Source organism: Pristiophorus japonicus, chromosome 19 (assembly GCF_044704955.1).
Source record: "Pristiophorus japonicus isolate sPriJap1 chromosome 19, sPriJap1.hap1, whole genome shotgun sequence".
Taxonomy (NCBI): Eukaryota; Metazoa; Chordata; class Chondrichthyes; family Pristiophoridae; genus Pristiophorus; species Pristiophorus japonicus.
In genome coordinates this window covers 44,982,884-45,003,484 of record NC_091995.1, presented here as the reverse complement: position 1 = coordinate 45,003,484, position 20,601 = coordinate 44,982,884, and the positions used below count along the sequence as shown (strand labels likewise).

The 20,601-nt window shown below is 46.2% G+C and overlaps 1 protein-coding gene across 7 annotated transcripts in view; it reads right to left on the bottom strand.

The window, feature by feature from the left end:
- LOC139229845 (probable G-protein coupled receptor 139) overlaps nucleotides 1–14,288 on the bottom strand; it is a 138,237-nt gene extending 123,949 nt beyond the window's left edge. For 5 of the 7 annotated variants that reach the window (XR_011587831.1, XR_011587830.1, XR_011587833.1 and 2 more), the window contains exons 1-2: nucleotides 14,184–14,287; nucleotides 6,018–6,106 (exon numbers count right to left, since the gene is read on the bottom strand). The gene's annotated coding sequence lies outside the window, so the exon portion shown is untranslated. Of the gene's footprint in view, nucleotides 1–6,017; nucleotides 6,107–14,183 lie in introns of all 7 variants that reach the window. The other 2 variants (XR_011587828.1, XR_011587827.1) reach the window with 1 other exon arrangement.
- Between the last annotated feature and the right edge of the window lie 6,313 nt (nucleotides 14,289–20,601).

Genomic DNA, 20,601 nt, shown 5'->3' with positions numbered 1-20,601 from the left:
AAAAGGGAAGAGTTCGATGAGTTCACAGGTGTTTCCATGAAGGACCTAATATTCCAGGTCCCAAACTCCATGTTGCAGGGTGGAAGATGCCTGTGTGTGGATTTTTTAACACCAGCCACCACACGGGATTGACAGAACGAGGTCTTGGTCCAGTGGCAAGGATTAACCATGACGACTGGAGACTAGCTCTGCTGCACAGACTTAGTGCGCACACATAATGCAATGTGGGCTGGCCCGTGCTGCTCCTGGGCCCTCGCCTCTTCTAGGCCCCGAACTCACACCTCTCCTTCGCCCCGACCTCGCTGCTCCTTCGCCCCGACCTCGCTGCTCCTGCTGTACCTGCCCACGCTCCAATCGGCGACCTGGACCTTGGTGATGTCCAATCCAGTCGCTCTCTTCGCTGCCGTCGTCCCCCGGACTAGCTCGTGCTGCTGCCTGGAGTGGTACACTCCTTTTAAGGCCCCGACCTGCCGCAGATGTTCCCTCGCAGGTCGGGGCCGCCACGCTGTCAAGAGGGTATACATATCAGGAAAGGATGAACAGGCTGGGTCTCTTTACTATTTAAAAAAGAAGTCTGAGGGGTGACTTAATAGCTCTTTAAAATTATGAAAGGTTTTGATAGAGTGGATGCAGAGAGAATGTTTCCACTTGTGGGGAAGAGCAAAACCAGAGACCATCAATATAAGATAGTCACCAAGAAACCCAATAGGGAATTCAGAATAAACGTCTTTACCCAGAGAGTGGTGAGAATGTGGAACTCAGGAGTGGTTGAAGCAACTAGTACAGATGCATTTAAGGGGAGGCTAGACAAGTATATGAGGGAGAAGGGAATAGAGGGCTATGCTGATAGATTTAGATGAGGAAAGGCGGGTGAAGGCTCGAGTGGAGCATAAACGCTGGCATGGAGTGGTTGGGCCGATTGGCTTGTTTCCGTGCCATATATCGATGTAATCCTTTTGTCAATTCAACAATTCGAAAAATTGCAGATGCAAGTGGATATGGAGAAGGCATCTATGACTCCATGCAGAAAGCTCCAAAGGATTGGTTGTCACTACAGAGAAATGTGGCAGGACAGGGTAACGAAGCAGTTAATAAAGCATGCGGGATCCTGGGCTTTATAAATAGAGGCTTGGAGTACACAATCCAGGAAGTTATGCTAAACCGAGGGATCATAAATATAAGGTAGATGTTAATCAATCAACTAAGGAATTCAGGAGAAGCTTATTGGCCCTGATAGTGCGGCCTCTCTGGATGCGTACGATGTGACCTCATGCCCGAAGAGCCCTCGCAGATTCCAGGGTTAAATGCGCAAAGTGCACGCGCTGAAATCCAGCACTTGCAATTTGTCAACATTTCTTTTGACAGTTCCAACGCATCCCCAGGAGAAGTGCTATTTGCCCAACTCTTGCCCAGCGAATGTCCTTCGAACTCTTACGCCTGGTAACAGCAGGTATAGGGCCTGATTTTACCAGCGTAAGAGTTTTAAAAGATAGAAGAATTAAGTTTTATCACAAATTTTTATATTAAAAACGCTGTCCATTAAGGTAAGTTTATTTTTAAAGAAAGAAAGACTTGGATTTATTTGGTGCCTTTCATGACCACCGGACATCTCAAAGCGCTTTACAGCCAATGAAGTACTTTTTGGAGTGCAATGTGGGAAACGCGGCAGTCAATTATCGCACAGCAAGTTCCCACAAACAGCAACGTGATAATGACCAGATCATCTGTTTTTTTGTTGTTGATTGAGGGATAATTATTGGCCAGGACACCAGGGATAACTCCCCTGCTCTTCTTCGAAATAGTGCCGTGGGATCTTTTACGTCCACCGAAGAGAGGAGATGGGGTCTAGGTTGAACATCTCATCCGTTTAAATCTGTTAAAACATTTCTTAAACATTTTCAAAATAATAAATATTTTCCTAACACATTTAATTTAATTCAATTTCAATTAATTTTAATCGGTGAGGTGTTTTTTTAATTTGCGTGTTGTGTTTCTGTGTTTTTGCTGGGTATTCCCATTGATAGAAATGGGAGCTCTGTACAAACAGAACTCACTATTACTATCAATGAGAATACTCCATGTTCTTTGGTGGTCCAGGCCCACGTGATCCCAGGATGCCCGTACGATCCCAGGATATGTGGAGTGCGTGTCTAGACCTCCCCGGAGTGCAAGTCTTCGTTCCTCCAGGACCACCAGGTACTTTTGTAAAAAGCATTTCGGTCGGAGACATCTGCCCGCGGGAAGCCTCCGACCACAATTTCTGGCCCGTTTTCTCAGAGAGTGCTGTGCATGTGGAACAATACACTACCACATGGTGGCCGTGAGGTGGATTTCAGAGTTGGATTTGCTGGGCCGCTAGGTGAGTACATGAGGGAGGAAGGAATAGCAAGATATGGCGGTTCGGCACAACTGAGCTGTTTGTTGGGCCATTTCAAGTTAAGAGTCTACCACATTGCTGTGGGTCTGGAGTCACATATAGGCCCAGACCGGTTAAGGACAGCAGATTAACTTCTCAAAAGGACATTAGTGAACCAGTTGGGTTTTTACCACAATCCAGTTGTTTCATGGTCACACGAACTTTTTAATTCCAGATTTATTTAACTAACGTGAATTTAGATTCCCCAGCTGCCATGGTGGGATTTGAACTCATGTCTCTGGATTAATAGTCCACACTTCTGGACTACTGGTCCAGCAACAGAACCACTATGTTATCGTACAAAAACAGTTTATCTGGTCATTATCACGTTGCTGCCTGTGGGAGCTTGCTGTGCGCAAATTGGCTGTCGCGTTTCCTACATTACAACAGTGACGACACTCCAAAAAGTACTTCATTGGCTGTAAAGCGCTTTGGGAATCCGGTGGTTGTGAAAGGCGCTATATAAATGCAAGTGTTTCTTTACATAGGAGAGTAAAGAATAACAGGATATGTTGGTAGGGTGGGATGTGTTAACTTGGTTTGAGGCACGTGTGCAGCATAAACAGCGGCGTAGACCTGTCAGGCCAAATGGCCTGTTTCTGTGCTGTAAAAAACTCTGCATTGATTGAAGATTACTCTCGGCCTGATAAACATAACATCATCCCACGTTGAGCTGATGGCCTTATTCACAGTGTATGTACCTATCGGTCCCCATTGATATTTAGGCCTAGAAATTCCTCTCGGCCCGTGGGGCCAAACAGGCAGTGTCGCAGCAGCCTCACACTAAACCCACCGCCAGGGGACCTGACAACTTCGTATGGAATGTTGCCCTTTATTGCAAGGGGCATGGAGCATAAAAACAGAGAAGTCCTGATACAACTGTACAGGGCGTTGGTGAGACCACACCAGGAGTACTGCGTACAGTTTGGTCTCCTTATTTAAGGGGGAATAAAGTTGCATTGGAGGCAGTTCAGAGGAGGTTCACGAGGCTGATTCCTGAGATGAAGGGATTGTCTTATGAAGAAAGGTTGAGCAGGTTGGGCTTGTACTCACTGGAGTTTAGAAGAATGATAGGTGATCTTATAGAAACATATAAGATTCTGAGGGGGCTCGACAGGGTAGATGCAGAGAGGATGTTTCCCATTCGTGGTGGAATCTAGAATTAGGGGGCCTAGTTTCAGAATAAGAAATCGCCCATTTAAGACGGAAATGAGGAGAAATTTCTTCTCTCAGAGGGTCATGAATCTTTGGAATTCTCCACCCCAGAGAGCTGTCGGAGGGGCAGTGCTGAGGGAGCGGCGCATTGTCGGAGAGGCAGTGCTGAGGGAGCGCTGCACTGTCGGGGGGGCAGTGCTGAGGGAGCGCCGTATTGTCGGAGGGGCAGTGCCGAGGGAGCGCTGCACTGTCGGAAGAGCAGTGCTGAGGGAGCACCTCACTGTCGGAGGGGCTGTGCTGAGGGAGCGCCGCACTGTCGGAGGGGCAGTGCCGAGGGAGCGCTGCACTGTCAGAAGAGCAGTGCCGAGGTAGCACCTCATTATCGGAGGGGCAGTACTGAGGGACCTTACAACGGACGGAGAGCAGCGTAAATGCCAACGCTAGCATTTTTTTCTCTTGTTGGAAATAATTTTATTGTAAAGAAATGCAAATCAAATTAAAAACGCGCAACATTTTTCCATTAGCAATTTGATTTATAAACACACAACTAGCAGGATAATGTTCACAGCCTTTCCTGTAAAGATCTTTCGTATCATCTCGACAGGGTGCATGCTCAACTTCGCCGTTAAACCTGCAACGTCTTCGTGTCCTAATATTTACATCGAATCGAATCATGGTCATTAGCATTTTACACGCATTAGAATTTTATGAACTGTCCTTTCCTGAACCTTTGGGGACTGAGGCCACATTTGAGAAGCAGGACTGTGAATTATTCTAGTGACCAGCAAAACGAACACAATTTCCATCCTATCAAAATGATTGCTGACTACGAAGTCCGGCAAGAACAACCAAGAGACCATTGGAACTGCGCTTGTGCAACGATTTAATGTCGCTGGCAGTAGTCGCGTCCAATATATTATGGTCACTGTTGCCGAGAAGTTCCCCTACTTTTACTTCTCTTATCTGCTCTGGTTCATTCCCCATTACGAGATCCAATAGCAAATCCTCCCTTGTTTGGCGTTTTAAATACTGGGTTAGAAAGGACTCCTGTACACATTGTAGGAACTCCATTCCCTTATCCCCTTTACCTACCTCTTCTGTCCAATTAATATTGGGGTAGTTGAAATCCCCCATGATTATTATTCTATGTTTTTTACTCATTTCCCCAATTTTTCTGCATATTTCTTCCTCTATCTGCCTTCCACTATCAGGTAGTCTGTAGACTACACCTATTGATGTGATTGATCCTTTATTATCTTTCATCTCTTTCAATATGGATTCTATTTTTGTCTTGCTGCTAGCTGCATCACTTTTTTCTACAGCCATTATTTTATCACTAATAGGTACAGCTAACTCCACCTCCCCTTTTCCCTTCTTTATTGTTTCTAAACATGTTATACCGTGCAATGTTTAATTCCCAGTTCTGATTTTGCCATAGCCATGTCTCAGTAATCTCGATTATATCTGGTTCCTCGCAATGCATGATGGTCTCCAGCTCCCCTGTTTTATTACGGATACTGTGTGCATTGTTGTACAGGCAGTTTAACTAATGTTTAAAAGGATTTCCTCTCACTTTATGTTTAACCATCTTTTAGACTCCCGTTCTATAACCCTATTCCCTTGCCATCAATATCCTTCCTTATTGGTTGAATTGAACATACGAACAAGAGTAAGCCATTCAGCCCCTCAAGACTGTTCCGCCCCATTTAATTAGATCATGGCTGATCTGCACCTTAACCCTTGGTTCTGTAACCTTTAATAACATTGCCTAACACAAATCTGTCAATCTCAGTTTTGACATTTTCTATTTACCCTCAGCCTCAACAGCTTTTTGAGGGAGAGAGTTCCAGATTTCTACTACCCTTTGGGTGAAGAAGTGCTTCCTGACTTCACACCTTAATGGCCGAGCTCTATATTTGTGGTAATGCCCTCTTGTCCGAGACTCCCCCACCAGAGGAAATAGTTTATCTCTATCTACCCTATCAACTCCTTAAATCATCTGAAACAAACAACCCTCAATCTTCTATACTCAAAGTAAGATCCAAGTAAATCCAATGTTCAAGGTTTAACACCTCCCCACTGAATAGCTCCATAGCTGGTGTGTCATGGATCGGATATAATTTGAACAAATAGACTATCTTTGGTGTGTCGGGTGCTTGTGTGCTGCTAGAATGAGCTCCCTCTGCACCAAAGGTAATATTACTATTTTGTACAGCTTTGGATTCTCAACTTCTGTATTCCTATTTTCTTCCTTCCAACCCCCAATGAAAAAAATAATAATTTTGGAATTCAACCTGAAATAATGTGCAACATTTATATACACACACATTAAATACATTGGTATATCCTGTGTATGTGCATGATACAGGCACTGAAATATACTTTCATTTTACTGAGATACACAAACAAATTGTGTCAGCCAAGGTTCAGTTGGTATCACACTCACCTCCACTGTCGGAGATGCCGTCTTTCGGATGAGACGTTAAACCGCGGCCTCGTCTGCCCTCTCAGGTGGATGCAAATGATCCCATGGCACTATTCAAAGAAAACCAAGGGAGTTATCCCGGTGTTCTCGGCAATGTTTATCCTTCAACCAAAATCACTTAAAAAAACAGATTATCCAATCATTATCACGTTGCTCTTCGTGGAGCTGCCATGTTTCCGACATTACAACAGAGTTACTACATTTCAAAAGTATTTCATTGGCTGTAAAGCACTTTAGGACATCCCGAGGTCATGAAAGGCGCTGTATAAATACAAGACTTTTCTTTATTTATATTTTATATTTGTCAACTCCTGCCCTAACAGCACTATGGAAAAGTTTCACCACATGGAATGCAGCGTTTCAAGAAGGCAGCTCATCACCACCTTCTCAAGGGCAATTACGGATGGGTAATAAATGCTGGCCTTGCTAGCAATGCCCACATCCAATGAGCAAATAAAAAAACGATTGCCTTGCACAGTCTTACATGAAGGATACAAAATATTTTATCAGATTTGCATTTCTTGAGGATGCAACTTAGGTGTTTTTTCTCTATAAATCTTCCAATTTTGGAACTCCTTTACTTGTACAGGCAACTCTCGATTATCCGCACACGGATGCAACGGGAAACTGTTGTAACGGCATTTAAAATTCTGTGTGTGTGACGTCACTTTGAAACGCTGATGTTCCTTTTGAATGCTGCCTGTTGAGCCTTGCTTTTAAGCGCTCTGCCTTGCCTCAGCTCCTGCTGCTGCTCACACACAGGACCACTGCCTCTGTCGAGCCTGCACTTGCCGCGCTGATTTTAAGCGCTCTGCCTTGCCTCAGCTCCTGCTGCTGCTCACACACAGGACCACTGCCTCTGTCGAGCCTGCACTTGCCGTGCTGCTTTTAAGCGCTCTGCCTTGCCTCAGCTCCCGCTGCTGCTCACACACAGGTACACTGCCTCTCATAATTCATTAAAATGCCATGAACAGTTACAGGAAGTAATCAACAAGCCTAATGGTCTTTAGATTTGGAGGACTAGAATTCAAGGATTAGAAGATACACTACAGCTATTGGTTAGAGCACACCTGCAGTACTGTAAGCATTAACTGTAATGTCAACTCGCTCTAACGGAGAAATCGTTTACCCGGCATAGCCCAATCCCTGAGGGACCCGGATAATCGAGAGTTGCCTGTAGTTATATATTGTACCTGTGTTGCGGTTGCTTTAGAAACATAGAAACATAGAAAATAGGTGCAGGAGTAGGCCATTCGGCCCTTCTAGCCTGCACCGCCATTCAATGAGTTCATGGCTGAACATGCAACTTCAGTACCCCATTCCTGCTTTCTCACCATACCCCATAGTAATGATACCAGTAAAAAAGTATTGTACTCATCTTTATGAAACTAGCAACAGACAATAAAAAAAAACTTTGCGCTGGAATTTCAGTCCGTTGCCGCTTCTGTTCATGCCCCGGAGCGGCGGAAATCATTCCCGGGCGGGCGGCCAGCTTCCAGCGCCCCACCGGGACATTCGCTGCCGGTTTTTCAGGGTAGCAGAGTAGTACCGCCCGGGAGAGGCGAGCCGGTGTGCAACGTCCCTGGTTGTGACACCGTTATTAAATCTGTTTTCTGGGGGACCCGTAGCGACTTGTTGCTTGCCCCAGTGGGACTGCCTGGGAAAGCGGACTGTCCCAGCTATACCGGCGGCTGTGAGGTAAGGAATGACTATCTAAGGTAATTGCGATTGTATGTTTTATTTTTAATTGTTGTGATTTATGTTTATGTGGGGTGAGCAAGGTATTGGGAATGGTTTCTGTGTTTTTCTGGCCGTTTGTTTATTCCCCAGGGAAGCCTCTTTTTGGGCGCTCCGAGACTGGCTCTTTAGCTGGGGATTTTCAGTTGCTCAGCCTTCCCAGCGCCCTAAAAGAGATATGGAACGCCTCCCTTAGCGCTCCGCTCCACACTCAGGGCCCAGCTGATGAATTTTTCGGCTGCAGACGCAAACCATTTCCTGCAGCAAAACTTACCGTCCTGCCACCATTTGCACCCGAATGAGCCCCTATCGAATTTCCACACTCAAGTGTCTGAACGGTTTCAAAAAATGGCCCTTTAGTTCAAATTAAAGCCGAGTAGCCTCGATCTATTGAAGCGGAAATTTAGCAGAACTCCTATGCCCTTGATTGGGCAAATCATGCCCGTGATTTTTTAACTGTGTCCTGATCTTTCCTTGCATTAAGTTGATTGCAGCAGTTTTCATCAATCCAACTGGGAGCAGTAAACCACCCTAAAATCCACAGGACAAGTAGCGGGCAGCATGGTTCAAATGCTTTTCCCAGTCATTGAGAATTTAAGATCAGATCTTCAACTCTGCTTGAATACTTACCAAGTAAAAATCTTGCTAGTTCCAGTTCTCCGTGTAAAGAAATGATGCCTACAATTATTAATTAGTTTAACGTTTCAGGACACAAGTCAAGTGTACACAAACAACTTGATATCTCTCTGTTTATACTAACCCAGGATTTCTTCCTCTGGAAAATGTTTCATCTATCTTTTCCCTATTCCCTCAATACAAAGCCTAGTCCTTTGAACTATGAGGCCCAAACCAGAGCTTTGTCACCTCAACTAGTTTTTACGGCATAGCAAAATGCCTGAAAACCACAGTTAATGGTTGTCATAGTGCACAATACTATAATATCTCAGCAGGGTACAAAGACATTAGCATTTCTGAGCATCTTCAATCGACAATTCGTCTCCCATTCAAAACAACTATTTAAACAAAGCATACATATCAATTTATTATATTCATAACAGTTTGATACATTTTTAGGATTCCCTGATTTCTAACAATAGACTGCAGCCTGCAAGATGCCTCCGCGCTGTTAAAAGGCACTGACTCAGACACCCTGCCTGCTTTCTCCGGACCCCACATACCCATTCCATTAAGACGTCTCATGCTTCTCTACTGTGATATCCACTGCCTTATCTCATGGGGTACATGTACCCAGTTGACCCGTTGCTTATGCTAGCCTTGTTCTGACAATAGTTTTCTCTTTGTAAGCTTTGAGTCCTAGTCACAACCTGGGCAGTCCTCTTATTTGCGCATGTTACAGGTCATAACCGAACTGACCTGCACTCTTCACACCGACTCACTTTGTTTGTGAATTGTCCACGCCTACAAGAAGGTCAAGTATAAAACTGGGCTCAATCACTCTAAGATCGGGATATCCATCGTGTTCTGGGGGAACAGTCTAAAAATTAGAGACCCGCCTTGAAGGAGCGAAGTTAGCAAACACTTCTACACGCAAAGGGTGGTAGAAGTTTGGAACTCTCTTCTGCTAACGGTAATTGATGCAAGGTCAATTGTTAATTTTAAGTTTGAGATTGATAGATTTTTGTTAACCAACGGTATTAAGGATATGGGGCAAAGGTGGGTACATGGAGTTAGGTCACAGATCAGCCATGATCTCACTGAATGGCCCAACAGGCTCGAGGGGCTACGTGGCCTACTCTTGTTCCTATGTTCTTATAATTACACTCTCCCTTGTGTAAATACAATGGGCCTGAATTTGTGGTCGGAGGCTTCCCATGGGGCGGACGTCTACGACCGGCAAAAAAACTAGGACCTCCCTGATGGTTCTGGATCCACGGAGACTCGTGCTCCTGGGCCTCTCTTGGTATGCGCCAGTCAAGGCCCACGTATCCCAGAGGTCCATGTGGTTCGCAAGCATCCCTGGGATCACGTGGGCTGGCCCAACCAATGAAAGAAAGGGATCCCCATTCCTGCTCGGGGGACTCCATATGTACAGAAACACCATAAGTATGAATGGGAATACCCCAAAAATACATGCACACATCAAATAAAAAAAACATTGCGAAACTAAAATTAATTAAAATGCCATTTAATTAAATAAAACAAAAATTTAATTATTTTGAAAAATAAATGTAAATGTTTTGAAGGTGCTAAAAATAACCTTACCTTATTGTACAGATTTTTTAAATGTTTTAATTTCAACTATTATGTTGGAAAAAGCTGGCCTTAAGCCAATCACAAGAGCAGCCAGGATTTATGTCACAAAGCAGCCCAAGCCACTCCCAGTCCAGGTATTACCAAGGTAGTTGGAGCACAGGTTAGATACACAGTAAAGCTCGCTCTACACTGTCCCATCAAACACTCCCAGGGCAGGTACAGCACGGGTTAGATACAGAGCAAAGCTCGCTCGACACTGTCTCATCAAACAATCCCAGGTCAGGAATAGCACGGGTTAGATACACAGTAAAGCTCCCTCTACATTGTCCCATCAAACACATATACCCTGCATAATAATACTTAACGCTGCAGAATGCTACTAAACCCTGCCCAATAACACTAACCCCTGCCCAATAATACTAAACCCTGCCCAATAACACTAAACCCTGCCCAATAACACTAACCCCTGCCCAATAATACTAAACCCTGCCCAATAATACTAAACCCTTCCCAATAACACTAACCCCTGCCCAATAACACTAACCCCTGCCCAATAACACAAAATCCTGCCCAATAACACTAAACCCTGCCCAATAACACTAACCCCTGCCCGATAACACTAACCCCTGCCAATAACACTAAACCCTGCCCAATAACACTAAACCCTGCCCAATAACACTAAACCTTGCCCAATAACACTAAACCCTGCCCAATAACACTAAACCCTGCCCGATAACTAAACCCTGCCCGATAATACTAGCTCCTGCCCGATAATACTAGCCCCTGCCCGATAACACTAAACCCTGCCCGATAACACTAAACCCTGGCCAATAATCCTAAACCCTGGCCAATAACACTAAACCCTGCCCAATAACACTAAACCCTGCCCAATAACACTAAACCCTGCACAATAATACTAAACCCTGCCCAATAATAATAAATCTTGCCCAATACTACTAACCCCTGTCCAATAACACTAAACCCTGTCCAATAACACTAAACCCTGCCCGATAACACTAACCCCTGCCCGATAACACTAAACCCTGCCCGATAACACTAACCCCTGCCCGATAACACTAAATCCTGCCCGATAACACTAAATCCTGCCCGATAACACTAACCCCTGCCCAATAACTCTAAACCCTGCCCAATAACACTAAACCCTGCACAATAATACTAAACCCTGCCCAATAATACTAACCCCTGCACAATAATACTAAACCCTGCCCAATAACACTAAATCCTGCCCAATACTACTAAACCCTGTCCAATAACACTAAATCCTGCCCAATAACAGTAAACCCTGCCCAATAACACAAAACCCTGCCCAATAACACTAACCCCTGCCCAATAATATTAAACCCTGCCGCATAACACTAACCCCTGCCCAATAATACTAACCCCTGCCCAATAATACTAAACCCTGCTCTGCATAATAATTCTCACACCGCACTCCTTCGCGCCGCTTTTGGTCATGCCATTAATCGTCACTCCGAGCTCCATCATGCAGTTCTATATCACGCCATGGTCCATTGCGGCCCTCTCTCTCATGCCACACTCCATCACGCCCCTTTCTATTACAGCATTCCCTCATTACTGGCACCAGGAGTGCCAGCCTGAATTATGGAGCTCAAGTCCTAGAGTATATACATCTACCTTCGACAGTGCAGTGCTCCCTCAGCACTGGCACTGGGGTGTGTGGGCCTGGATTATGATGTGAAATCTCCTGACTGCGAGGGGAGAGTGTGTGGAGCCAGTGAGCGGAGCTGGGAATGATACTGAAATGTTTCAGAGGGGTGTGAGTGAATTTGAATATTTGGTTTTGGGGTCGGAGTTGATTTGTTTCCTTGTGTATATGGGACAGCGAGCTTTGTTCAGCTGATGCATATCCTGACCTGTTGATGAACAACCTGGGACCACAACCCAGGCCGCTCGATTCAGTCTGCAATTACAGTCAGAGATTGTTCACCGGGACAGATTATCAAGGCAGCAACCTTTTCAGTACCGACAAACATTCCAGCCCTCCTTCTCAATACTCGCTAGATCTCTGGAGGATTCCTGGGGAAATAAATTTCACCACCACCCTCGTAATTTGCGCCCAGAGATGGGATCCCTTTACTTGGAGCCCTGCAACAGGTCCCCATGATCAACCTTTGGGCCAATAGCATGGGCCAGAAAGGGGTCTATTGGGTTGACCAGCCAAATGGCGTTTGAAGCTGGTGGAACCCATTCCCCAGCACCATCGGGAGAGGGGCAGGAGAAGGCTGGTGACACTGGAGACACACAGTGCCCAATGCCCACTCCAAAACTGCCCACCACAGTTTGGGTTCTCTGAAATATTTCCAAGGAACACAGTGCAGGGGGCGAAGGGAGCTGATCAATCAAGAGCTGACCTTCAGCTTTCTGGAGGCTTTGACAGAGTAGATCGGGAGAAACTATTTCCAATGGCAAGGACACAGATTTAAGGTCATTGACAAAAGAACCAGAGGGGGAGATGGAGGAAAATGTTTCTACACAGCGAGTTGTTGTGATCTGGAATGCGTTGCCTGAAAGGACGGTGGAAGCAGATTCAATAGTAACTTTCAAAAGGAAATTGGATAATTATTTGAAGGGGAAATATTTGCAGGGCTCTGGGGACAGAATAGGGGGAGTGGGACGAATTGAATAACTCAAAGAGCCGGCAGAGGCACGATGGGCCAAAGCCCTCCTTCTACGCTGTATGATTCTAATAAAGGATTATCCTTCACACTCCACTGGATGACTCTGGCACGGGTCAGAATTTGAAAGCACCGCACTGGTTTGAAAGGATTTGCAGTGTTATGATAGTGGAGGCCTCTCCAATGTGTCCCCCCTCCTCCCCCCGCCCCCAGGTACAGGAAGGAACCGGTTCTGGTCCAGGACTAGTAACCCAGAGGTTGCGAGCTCAAATCCCACCATGGCAAGTTGTGTAATTGAGCTGAATAAATCTGGTGGGCTGCACAAGCAAAAACACTCATGATATCTGCCAGCTCACATACAATGTTTGGCACAAAAACAGGCCATTCTGCCCAACTGGTCTGTGTTGGTGTTTATGCTCCACACGACCCTCCTCCCACCCGTCTACATCTAAACCCATTGACATATCCTTGTATTCCTTTCTCCCTTGTGAGTTTATCTAGCTTCCCCTTAAATTTATTTATGCTATTTGCCTCAACCACTCCTTGTGGGAGCGAGTTCCAAATTCTCTCCACTCTCTGGGTAAAGGAATTTCTCCTAAATTCCCAAGTGACTATCTTGTATTATTAGTTCCTACATTACAACAGTGAATATACTTCAAAAAGAAAGTAAGCCATTAGCTGTGAAGTGCTTTGGGATGTTTGGTTGGCAAAGGCGCTATATAAATGCCAGTTCTTTCTTTATATTAATGCACTCTAGTTTTGGACTCTCCCCACAAGTCGAAACATTTTCTCTAAGTCTGCCCTATTGAACCCCCTCATAATCTTAAATACCTCTCTATCAGGTCACCCCTCAGTCTTCTCTTTTCTAGCAAAAAGAGCCTCAGCCTGGTCAGTGTTTTCTGAGGGATATAATCTCGCTGTTCTGGTATCAGCCTTGTGAATCTTTGCCTTAAATACTACCTGATGTCCCCCAGGGAAGGGAACCTGCCGTCCCTCCCTGGTCTGCTGCTGACTGTGATGGGATTTCTCGAAGATGGCCCAGACTGGAGAAGGACAGCCCGCCGTCTGTCAGAGTTGTGGGCGATGATGGGGAGGAGGGCGGTGGATGGTCCGAGGGTCTCCAGCGGTCTTTGATTCAGCTCCCAAACCGAATACAATTCACTCAATAGCTTCTCACATCCCATCAAACCCAGACAAGAGAAATAAGGAAACAAATTAAGTGCCTGGGCAACTGGGGAATGAGAGACAAGGGGCCGGGGGCCGAGACCCAGCGTCAATGGACCAGTTACTGAGGGTCAGGGGGCCGGGGGTTGAGACCCAGCGTCAATGGACCAGTTACTGACGGTCAGGGGGCCGGGGGCTGAGACCCAGCGTCAATGGACCAGTTACTGAGGGTCAGGGGGCCGGGGGCCGACAATGTGAGCAAGGACTGACAGACAACCCAAAGGGAATGTCTGCAGCAACATCAGGCGGAGAAGAAAGAATTGTTCGGATGGAAACTGAAAATGCTCCGCTTTACCTGAAACTGGTGAAATGTCGGGGACCCGTGAGAGAGGGGGGAGCCTGGAAACAGAGCGGGAGCCGCTCGCGGGCCCCGGGGGGAGCCTGGAAACAGAGCGGGAGCGCTCGCGGGCCCCGGGGAGAAGGAGCCTGGAAACAGAGCGGGAGCCGCGAAGACAGGGAGGGGGCGGCGCACGCACCAACCGCCGGCCAGCGCTCACCGCCTGCTGACCTCTCACCTCACCAGGGCGGCCAATCAACTGCCAGGAGCCGCTGGGAGCGCGGGAGAAAAGACAATGGAGGAAGCCCCGCCCACCACCACCAACAACAACAACAACTTGCATTGATGCAGCGCCTTTAGCGCAGGGAAACAGCCCAGGGGGCGAAATCAGACACAGGACTTCATGTCTATTTCCCAAAACAGTTTCTCCCTCCTGTATTGTTTGCAATGCATCACCTCCAGATCTGCTTTTTTAAAAACATTTTGCATTATTACCAATTTCAAAAAGATTGAACCTCTTTGGATCTTTCAAAAGGATCTAACTCTCCTTTCCCCTCACCCACCGGGCCAGGTGTGGTTGACTCCTAAATGCCACTCAGTTATATCACGCCACTAGGAAAAACAATAACAATAATAAAACTGGATAGACCACCCAGCATCGACCTCGGCACTGGATCCGTACAGGACAATGGACACCCCGCCCAGTCGACCCTGCAAAGTCTCCTCGCCAACATCTGGGGACTTGAACCAAAATTGGGAGAGCTGTCCCACAGGCTAAGAAAGAAAGACTTACATTTATATAGCGCCTTTCACGACCGCCAGATGTCTCACAGTGCTTTACACCCAATGAAGTACTTTTGGAGTGTTGTCACTGTTGTAATGTGGGAAACGTGGCAGCCAATTTGCACACAGCAAGCTCCCACAAACAGCAACGTGAGAATGACCAGATAATCTGTTTTTTGTTGTGTTGTTATGTTGAGAGATAATTATTGACCAGGACACCGGGGATAACTCCCTTGCTCTTCTTCGAAATAGTGCCGTGGGATCTTTTACGTCCACCTGAGAGGGCAGACGGAGCCTTGGTTTACGACTTATCCAAAAGACAGCACCTCCAATAGTGCAGCCACTCCCTCAGCACTGCACTGTCAGCCTAGATTTATGTGCTCAAGTCCCTGGAGTTGGACTTGAACACACAACCATTTGACTCAGAGGTGAGAGTGCTACCCACTGAGCCACGAGCTGACATCAAGCAACAATCTGACATAGTCATACTCACAGAATCAAACCTTTCAGCCAATTTCCCAAACTCTTCCATCCCCATCCCTGGGTATGTCCTGTCCCACTGGCAGGACAGACCCACCAGAGGTGGCGGCACAATGGTATACAGTCGGGAGGGAGTGACCCTGGGAGTCCTCAACATCGGCTCCAGACCCCTTGAAGTCTCATGGCATCAGGTCAAACATGGGCAAGGAAATCTCCTGCTGGTTACCACCTACCGCCCGTCCTCAGCTGATGAATCAGTACTCCTCCATGTTGAACACCATTTGGAAGAAGCACTGAGGGTAGCCAGGGCACAGACTGTACTCTGGGTGGGGGACTTCAATGTCCATCACAAAGAACACCACTACTGAGCTGGCCGAGTCCTGAAGGATATAGCTGCCAGACTGAGCCTGCAGCAGGTGGTGAGAGAACTTTGCCTCATCCTCAGCAATCGACCTGTCACAGATTAATTTGTCCATGACAGTATTGGCAGGAGTGACCACTGCAGTCTTTGTGGAGATGATGTCCCGTCTTAACACTGAGACCACCCTCCATCGCGGTGTGTGGCACTACCGCCGTGCTAAATGGGATAGATTCAGAAAAGATCTCGCAGCTCAAAACAGAACCCAGTCTCCACCCAATTCGGTTCACTCCACGTGATCTCAAGAAACGGCTGAGTGCATTGGATACAGCAAAGGCTATGGGCCCCGACAACATCCCAGCTCTAGTGCTGAAGACTTATGCTCCAGAACTAACCGCACCACTAGTCAAGCTGTTCCAGTATAGCTACAACACTGGCATCTACCCAACAAAGTAGTAAATTGCCCAAGTATTGCCTGCTCACCAAAAGTAGAACAAATCCAATCCGTCCAATTACTGCCCCATCAGCCTACTCTCAATCATCAGCAAAGTGATGGAAGGTGTCATCAACAATGCTATTAAGCGGTACTTACTCACCAATAACCTGCTCACCAATGCTCAGTTTGGGTTCTGCTCGAGCCACTTGGCCCAGACCTCATCACTGCCTTGGTCCAAACATGGACAAAAGAGCTGGATTCTAATGGTGAGGTAAGAGATACTGCCTTCGACAACAAACAACATTTGACCGACTGTGGCACTAAGGAGCTTCAGTAAAATTGACGTCAATGGGAATCAGGGGGAAACTATTCGCTGGCTGGAGTTAGCACAAGTGAAGATGGTTGTGGTTGTTGGAGGCCAATCATCTCAGCCCCAGCACCTTGCTGCAGGAGTTCCTCAGGGCACTGTCCTAGGTCCAACCATCTTCAGCTGCTTCATCAATGACCTACCCTCCATCATAAGGTCAGAAATGGGGATGTTCGCTGATGATTGCAGTGTTCAGTTCCATTCACAACTCCTCAGATAACAAAACAGTCCGTGCCCGCATGCAGCAAGAAGTGGACAACATTCAGGCTTGAACTAATAAGTGGTAAGTAATATTCACGGCATGCAAGTGCCAGGCAATGACCATCTCAAACAAGAGAGAATTTAGCCACATGTCCTTGACATTCAAAGGCATTGCCATCGCCGAATACTCCACGATCAACATAAGAACGTAAGAAATAGGAGCAGAAGTGGGCCATACAGCATCTCGAGCCTGCTCCGCCATTTAATACGATCATGGCTGATCCAATCATGGACTCAGGTCCACTTCCCTGCCCATTCCCCATAACCCCATATTCTCTTATCGGTTAAGAAACTGTCTATCTCTCTCTTAAATTTATTCAATGACTCAGCTTCCAGAGCTCTCTAAGGCAGCGAATTCCACAGATTTACAACCCTTTGAGAGAAGAAATTCCTCCTCATCTCAGTTTTAAATGGGCAGCCCCTTATTCTAAGATTATGCCCCCTAGTTCTACTCTCCCCTATCAGTGGAAACATCCTCTCTGCATACATCTTGTCAAACCCTCTCATAATCTTATACGTTTCGATAAGATCATCTCTCATTCTTCTGAATTCCAATGAGTGGAGGCCCAACCTACTCAGCCTTTCCTCAGAAGTCAATCCCCTCATCTCCGGAAACAACATAGTGAACCTTCTCTGAACTGCCTCCAAAGCAAGTATATCCTTTCTTAAATATGGAAACCAAAACTGTACGCAGTATTCCAGGTGTGGCCTCACCAATACCCTGTATAACTGTAGCAAGACTTCCCTGCTTTTATACTGCATCCCCTTTGCAATAAAGGCCAAGATTCCATTGGCCTTCCTGATCACTTGCTTTACCTGCATACTAACCTTTTGTGTTTCATGCATCAGGACCCCAGGTCCTGCTGTACTGCAGCACTTTGCAATTTTTCTCCATTTAAATCATAACTTGCTCTTTGATTTTTTTTTTGCCAATATGCGTAACCTCACAGTTTACAACGTTTGACTCCATCTGCTAATCGCAGGATAGCTCAGATGAATACGTGGTTTGAGCAGTGGTGCAGCAGGGAGGGATTCAAATTCATGGGGCATTGGAACCGGTTCTGGGGGAGGTGGGACCAGTACAAACCGGACGGTCTGCACCTGGGCAGGACCGGAACCAATGTCCTAGGGGGAGTGTTTGCTAGTGCTGTTGGAGAGGAGTTAAACTAATATGGCAGGGGGATGGGAACCAATGCAGGGAGACAGAGGGAGACAAAAGGAGGCAAAAGCAAAAGACAGAAAGGAGATGAGGAAAAGTGGAGGGCAGAGAAATCCAAGGCAAAGAACAAAAAGGGCCACTGTACAGCAAAATTCTAAAAGGACAAAGGGTGTTAAAAAAAAGAAGCCTGATGGCTTTGTGTCTTAATGCAAGGAGTATCCGCAATAAGGTGGATGAATTAACTGTGCAAATAGATGTTAACAAATATGATGTGATTGGGATTACAGAGACGTGGCGCCAGGATGATCAGGGCTGGGAACTCAACATCCAAGGGTATTCAACATTCAGGAAGGATAGAATAAAAGGAAAAGGAGGTGGGGTAGCATTGCTGGTTGAAGAGGAGATTAATGCAATAGTTAGGAAGGACATTAACTTGGATGATGTGGAATCTATATGGGTAGAGCTGCAGAACACCAAAGGGCAAAAAACGTTAGTGGGAGCTGTGTACAGACCTCCAAACAGTAGTAGTGATGTTGGGGAGGGTATCAAACAGGAAATTAGGGGTGCATGCAATAAAGGTGCAGCAGTTATAATGGGTGACTTTAATATGCACATAGATTGGGCGAGCCAAACTGGAAGCAATACGGTGGAGGAGGATTTCCTGGAATGCATAAGGGATGGCTTTCTGGACCAATATATCGAGGAACCAACTAGGGGGGAGGCCATCTTAGACTGGGTGTTGTGTAATGAGAGAGGATTAATTAGCAATCTCATTGTGCGAGGCCCCTTGGGGAAGAGTGACCATAATATGGTGGAATTCTGCATTAGGATGGAGAATGAAACAGTTAATTCAGAGACCATGGTCCAGAACTTAAAGAAGGGTAACTTTGAAGGTATGAGGCGTGAATTGGCTAGGATAGATTGGCGAATGATACTTAAGGGGTTGACTGTGGATGGGCAATGGCAGATATTTAGAGACCGCATGGATGAATTACAACAATTGTACATTCCTGTCTGGTGCAAAAATAAAAAAGGGAAGGTGGCTCAACCGTGGCTATCAAGGGAAATCAGGGCTAGTATTAAAGCCAAGGAGGTGGCATACAAATTGGCCAGGAATAGCAGTGAACCCGGGGACTGGGAGAAATTTAGAACTCGGCAGAGGAGGACAAAGGGTTTGATTAGGGCAGGGAAAATGGAGTACGAGAAGAAGCTTGCAGGGAACATTAAGGCGGATTGCAAAAGTTTCTACAGGTATGTAAAGAGAAAAAGGTTAGTAAAGACAAACGTAGGTCCCCTGCAGTCAGAATCAGGGGAAGTCATAACTGGGAACAAAGAAATGGCAGTCCAATTGAACAAGTACTTTGGTTCGGTATTCACTAAGGAGGACACCAACAACCTTCCGGATATAAAAGGGGTCAGAGGGTCTAGTAAGGAGGAGGAACTGAGGGAACTCTTTATTAATCGGGAAATTGTGTTGGGGAAATTGATGGAATTGAAGGCCGATAAATCCCCAGGGCCTGATGGACTGCATCCCAGAGTATTTAAGGAGATGGCCTTGGAAATAGTGGATGCATTGACAGTCATTTTCCAACATTCCATTGACTCTGGATCAGTTCCTATGGAGTGGAGGGTAGCCAATGTAACCCCACTTTTTTAAAAAGGAGGGAGAGAGAAAACAGGGAATTATAGACCGGTCAGCCTGACCTCAGTAGTGGGTAAAATGATGGAATCAATTGTTAAGGATGTCATAGCAGTGCATTTGGAAAATGGTGACGTGATAGGTCCAAGTCAGCAAGGAATTGTGAAAGGGAAATCATGCTTGACAAACCTTCTGGAATTATTTGAGGATGTTTCCAGGCAAGTGGACAAGGGAGAACCAGGTATATTTGGACTTTCAGAAGGCTTTCGACAAGGTCCCACACAAGAGATTAATGTGCAAAGTTAAAGCACATGGGATTGGGAGTAGTGTGCTGACGTGGATTGAGAACTGGTTGTCAGACAGGAAGCAAAGTGTAGGAGTAAATTTTACTTTTCAGAATGGCAGGCAGTGACTAGTGGGGTACCGCAAGGCTCTGTGCTGGGGCCCCAGCTGTTTACATTGTACATTAATGATTTAGACGAGGGGATTAAATGTAGTTATCTCCAAATTTGCGGATGACACTAAGTTGGGTGGCAGTGTGATCTGCGAGGAGGATGCTATGAGGCTGCAGAGTGACTTGGATAGGTTCGGTGAGTGGGCAAATGCATGGCAGGTGAAGTATAATGTGGATAAATGTGAGGTTATCCACTTTGGTGATAAAAACAGAGAGACAGACTATTATCTGAATGGTGACAGATTAGGAAAAGGGGAGGTGCAATGAGACCTGGGTGTCATGGTACATCAGTCATTGAAGGTTGGCATGCAGGTACAGCAGGCGGTTAAGAAAGCAAATGGCATGTTGGCCTTCATAACGAGGGGATTTGAGTACAGGGGCAGGGAGGTGTTGCTACAGTTGTACAGGGCCTTGGTGAGGCCACACCTGGAGTATTGTGTACAGTTTTGGTCTCCTAACTTGAGGAAGGCCATTCTTGCTATTGAGGGAGTGCAGCGAA